The sequence below is a fragment of the Aquarana catesbeiana genome, linkage group LG12 (genome assembly GCF_042186555.1).
Source record: "Aquarana catesbeiana isolate 2022-GZ linkage group LG12, ASM4218655v1, whole genome shotgun sequence".
In the NCBI taxonomy this organism is placed as follows: Eukaryota; Metazoa; Chordata; class Amphibia; order Anura; family Ranidae; genus Aquarana; species Aquarana catesbeiana.
In genome coordinates this window covers 73899279-73905278 of record NC_133335.1, presented here as the reverse complement: position 1 = coordinate 73905278, position 6000 = coordinate 73899279, and the positions used below count along the sequence as shown (strand labels likewise).

Below are 6000 nucleotides of genomic sequence, written 5' to 3'. Positions count from 1 at the left end.
GTAAGAATACATTGGTTTGCCACATAGTTTACACAAAGGAATAAACTAACATTAATAGGTACCATCATCCTGGGTATGCATAATCAGAAAATGAGATTGAAAGAGAAATCGGAACAGGGGCCTCTCCAATAGGGTCCTGCCTCTTTCAAAAAGGGGGAGAGAAAAAAGAGGACTATTGCGGTACCATGAAAAAAAACTTGGTTTAAAAAGAGTATAAATTTATTTCAAATTAATAAAAAGTCCTGTGAGGGACATGTTTTGTACATATTAATAATAATAACATACAAAGACAAAAACAATAGTAATTGTTTACAGCAATGTTAACACTAGGTTTTGGTATAGCTGATGCCCACAAAGTGCATAGACAACGGTTTATATGGTGTGATACTTGCAGACGTGACCTCTACGGTTTCGCGGTCACAGCCGCTTCTTCAGGAGGCGTCTGGTAGTATATAGTCTATGAAGGTGAAAAATAGTATCAACATAACAGGTTTGAGTATATAGGCAGTTTATAAAGAGTACATAACTTGAATTGGAGAAAATGCTCAAAGTTTACAAATTGCACTCACCACACTATAACCAAAGGGGGTCTTCCTGGAATGATGTTGTGAGACGCCCTCGAGGAGGCGTTCCCCGGTGGCGGGCCCGGGAGGCAAATTTAGGGTACAGCTATTATAAGGGAAATTTTTAAGAGAATTATAAGGTTTGAGAGATAATGTAATAAATTCTGTTGAGGGGTCACCAAGGAGTGCCGGGATTAAGGTGAAAAAGGGAAGAAAGAAAACAGAGAACAGAGCAGAGAAAAGCAAGGGGACTGAGGGGGGGGGGGGGGGCAAGGGAAAAGGGGGAGAGGAAAAAAAAAAAAAAGGAAGACACGAGGAGAGGAGAGAGGAAGGAAAGCAAGGGCCGGAAGGGGGGGGCAAGGGGGGGGAAAAGGTCGTGAAAGAAGGAAGAGGAAAAAGAGAGAAGTGTGGGGGGGGGGGGGGGGCGGGTCGGGAAAGGAGAAAGGAGAAGAGAGAAAGGGGACAGAAAAAGACAGAGGGTTAGGGTGATGTGAATATCCAAATTTCACCTGGTGAAGAAAAATTGAAGTAGGAAGAAAATAGATAGGACTGGTAAAAAGAGAATTTTATAATAGTGGTAAAGAAATTCCCTTACCTATCATTGCTTTAGTAAAGGCCTAGACTCAGGGACTGTTCAAACCCAGGAGGATGTGACTAGTGCAATCAGTGGCACAAACGCCATATCACACTGTCACAGCGGATCGCTGCAATGAATATAAATCAATAAAACGGGTATAAGGGGTTGGTTTTAAAGCTAGGAGACAATCATAAAGCGTTCAACGCCAGGGGAGGTAGGGGGGTACCCTATGAAAAAAGTGGGAACCCCCACCTAGTAACAAAGAAGCATGGCATAGGTACTTACATAAACTTCAAGTAGCGTCCGCACAGAACTGGGTATCCAACTGAGGCTCAGACAGCTGAGTCTCAGGCGTCTTAAATGCCTCCAACCCGGAAGCCAACTATGGCGGGGACGGCCGCCACGATTGCTTCCGGGTCCGGTCCTCCACTATTGCGCATGCGCGGGCATTGTGTCCAGCGCAGGCGCAAAGCTCAGCATTGATCAGTACTTGAGCACTGATCGGAACGAAGCGGAGGCTGGGCTAAATTAGCCGAGCTCTCTGCCGGAGGAGCGCAAGCCCGCCACAGGGGGAGAATAAACTCCTCACATCTATCCAGGATAGAGCGGCCAGTGCAATTCCGGTAGTAGTCTAAATGCAGGTATGATAAATAGAGCAATAAACTGGAAGGGAAAGATGCGTGGTTTCCAGCGGAGGGGGCGCCAAGAGCCCCCACAGCTGGACTAACACGCATCTTGACCCATCCCAGGGCAAGTAAAACAACATAATAATCAACATCATACATGATTTTAATAACAAAAAAATCAAGCAATCACAGAACATTTAAAAACAGCCGCTCAAGAAAACCAATAAGGGGTGGGAGGTTTTGAATACAGTGTAGATCGACTGTTATTCAGAGTCCACTAGTCCATGATCAGGGGGGGAGGGGGGGGGGGGAAAGGGGGAGAAAGAAAATCCCCAAAGTCCTAAACAGTACAGTCCAAATATTATGTAATTGGGTTTTTTGGTATTATTCTTATTAGTGAAATAGGGTCACGGCAGAGATTGGGGGGGGGGGGGGGGGGGGAGAAGGGGAGTTTTTGGGGGGGGGGGGACATTTTTGGAGAAATAACAGAATTAATCAAGAAAGTATTTATATGAATGTGCCTCGTTGATGCCAGGAGGAACACATGCATCAAGTCGTTCAATCCAGAAGGATTCACGTTTGAGAATTTCGCGGTCCCAATTGCCCCCGCGGGGGTCTTCAGGGATAACATCCAACACAGTGAACCGGATATAGTCTAGATTGAAGCGATGATGAATACCTAAATGGCGGCCCACGGTAGTGAGCTTGCCATTTGTGGAGGCATAGAGGTGATCCCCCAGTCTCTGCCGTAATTCCCTAATAGTTTTCCCAACATAAAAAGCGTTGCAGGCGCATGTCATAAGGTAAATTACTCCGCGCGTGCCGCAATGGGCTGAGTGTCTGGGAAAAAACATTTCACCGTTAGGAAGAAGAAAATGTTGTCCCTCATGGATCCAGGGGCAGTGTGGACAATTGCCACATTTGTAGGTGCCCCTGGGTCCCCTGAGGTCAGGGGAGGGAATCCTATAGTGACTATGTGTTAATCTATCCCTCAAGGATGTGGCCCTTTTGAAGACAAGATCGGGGATTGGTTTGATATATTTTTTGAGAGTGTGGTGATTGGTTAGAATGTGCCAATGGTTAGACAATATTTTTCGTAATTGTTGATGATGAACGGAAAATTTGGTAATGATCTTAGTCATATATGGTTTTTTAGGGCGTGCAGGGCCATATAAGAGTGTTTGTCGGTCAAGGGCTAAGGCCTTGTTAAAAGCTTTTCTTAGCACGGTGCGTTTATAGCCCCTAGCTAACAACCGTGTACGGAGGGCATTGGCCTGTTTGTGAAAGTCATCGTCCTCTGTGCAGTTTCTTCTGTCTGAGATACTGAGCAAAGGGGATACTGCGAACCAGGGGGCGGGGATGGAGACTAGATGCATGCAACAAGGTGTTGCCGGCAGTGGGTTTACGATAAAGATCCGTGATGAGATGACCAGTGATGTCCTTAATGATCTGTACATCTAGAAAAGGGATGCTGTATCTATCATAAGAATAGGTGAAATGAAGGTTAAAAGTGTTAACATTAAGCTCTGCAATAAAGGTTTGCAAAAGTTGCTCTGTACCTGTCCAGATTACCAAGAGGTCGTCAATGAACCTAAACCATCCTAGTACATGGTCCAGGAATGGTTCCATAAGGTCATCACTGAAGACTGCTCGTTCCCAGCCGCCTCTGTAAGGCTGGGGTCCCAGTGCATGTCTGAATATTTGGCTGAATTTGCCCCTGAAGCGAACCAGAAGACCCACAGGACCCTCCTGCAATTCGGACCGTGGCCGCTCCGGAGCTGTGTGAACCGGCTCCATTGAGAGCCGGTCACACTCTCCTGTCATGTGCATTGGATGCAGGGAAACCTCAATGGGCTTTTTATAAAAACCTGTATAAAATTATAATTTCAATGAGCAAAGAGCTCCACCAGCTGGCAAAAAGAATACAAAGAGCAAATACAAATCTATCAATCAGTGAATTAAATAAATTTTAAGGGACAGCGCTATTAAAATGACCTATTCAATGCCTTTTAAATACTGTGAAGATATAATGTACTAAAGTGCAGTAAGGATTTAAAACTGTGTTCTCCCACCACTCCTAAAACCACGTATATCGGTGTGCACAAGATGCCAACCGTGCAGCACAATATATCAAAAAAAGTGTTCAGGTGCTATGCAAGAAGGAAATAATGCAAATAAACATCTATGCAAAAATACAAGTGTGTGTGTGTATATGTATAATTAATAAAAAAAAAAAAAAAAAAATATATATATATACACACACACACACACGTACAAAAGTGAGTACACCTCTCACATTTTTATAAATATTTTATTCTATCTTTTCATGTGACAACACTGAAGAAATGACACTTTGCTACAATGTAAAGTAGTGAGTGTACAGCTTGTATAACAGTGTAAATTTGCTGTCCCCTCAAAATAACTCGACGCACAGCCATTAATGTCTAAACTGCTAGCAACAAAAGTGAGTACACCCCTAAGTGAAAATGTCCAAATTGGGCCCAAAGTGTCAATATTTTGTGTGGCCACTATTATTTTCCAGCACTGCCTTTTACCCTCTTGGGCATGGAGTTCACCAGAGCTTCACAGATTGCCACTGGAGTCCTCTTCCACTCCTCCATGACGACATCAGGAAGCTGGTGGATATTAAAGACCTTGCGCTCCTCCACCCTCCGTTTTGAGGATGCTCCACAGACTGGGCCGGACTGGGTATAAAAACCAGCCCTGGAAATAATTTCATACCAGCCCCATAGCATTATTATTACCAGCCCAACGTAATTATTTTCTTGTACATGAAAAGGAAAACCATGCATTTTAAAGAACATTTGAAGAGCGTATTATATATAGATAAGACAGATATGAAAGCACATTGGGGGATATATATATATATATATATATATATATATATATATATATATATATATATATATATATAATATTATAGCAAATTTCAGTTGAAAGTAGTAAAAGTGAAGCAATCATCAAGGGGGACACCTGGGAATGTGAGGGGGACTGGTGACCAGAGACCACCCTCTGCAGAAAATACACTAAGGTAAGAGGGGGGGGTTACTGATATAAGGGGAAAACCTTTATATCAGTGCCCCCTTACATTATTGTATTCACTCCCCCCTTACATCAGTGACCCCCCCCCCCAGACTGGCCTAGCGGTGCTGTCACTGACCTCCTCTCAGGTGCACCGTGCAGGGATTAGTCAGTCGGCTCCAACTTGGTGGCTCTGGTTTTCCTATAGTCTCCTCTCCACAGTCCACACATGTCTGATTTATCCCATGACCCCTATTCTGGCGGCGCTCCCACTCTTGACTCCTCTCCAGACTCTCTCAGAGACTGCAGACATGATATAAGACAAGATGGTTAGAGGCTGTGGGCATAGTACAGGAGATGGTCAGAGGCTGCGGGCTTATTACAGCAGATGGTCAGAGACTGCAGACATGGTACAAGAGATGGTCAGAGACTGCGGACATGATACAAGAGATCAATGCAGCCTTACTGTGCCCATCAATGCAGCCTCTGTGCCAGTCCATGCAGCCTTACCGTGCCCATCGTTGCAGCCTTACCGTGCCCATTGCTGCAGCCTTACCGTGCCCATCGTTGCAGCCTTACCGTGCCCATCGTTGCAGCCTTACCGTGCCCATCGTTGCAGCCTTACCGTGCCCATCGTTGCAGCCTTACCGTGCCCATCGTTGCAGCCTTACCGTGCCCATCGTTGCAGCCTTACCGTGCCCATCGTTGCAGCCTTACCGTGCCCATCGTTGCAGCCTTCACGTGCCCATCGTTGCAGCCTTCACGTGCCCATCGTTGCAGCCTTCACGTGCCCATCATTGCAGCTTCACATGCCCATCATTGCAGTCTCACAGTGCCCATCATTGCAGCCTCACAGTGCCCATCATTGCTGCCTTACTGTGCCAATCATTGCAGCCTTACTGTGCCCATCATTGTAGCTTCACATGCCTATCATTGCCACCCCACCGTGCCCATCATTGCCGCCCCACCGTGCCCATCATTGCCGCCTTACCGTGCCCATCATTGCCGCCTCACATGCCCATCATTGCAGCCTCACATGCTCATCATTGCAGCTTCACATGCCCATCATTGCTGCCTTACTTTGCCCATCATTGCAGCCTCACATGCCCGTCATTGCCGCCTTACCGTACCATCGTTGCAGCCTTACTGTGCCCATCATTGCAGCTTCACATGCCTATCATTGCCGCCTTAC

At 45.8% G+C, this 6000-nt stretch overlaps 1 protein-coding gene across 1 annotated transcript in view; it reads left to right on the top strand.

The window, feature by feature from the left end:
• SNF8 (SNF8 subunit of ESCRT-II) overlaps positions 1-6000 on the top strand; it is a 43697-nt gene that overhangs the window by 18191 nt on the left and 19506 nt on the right. The window lies entirely within an intron of this gene.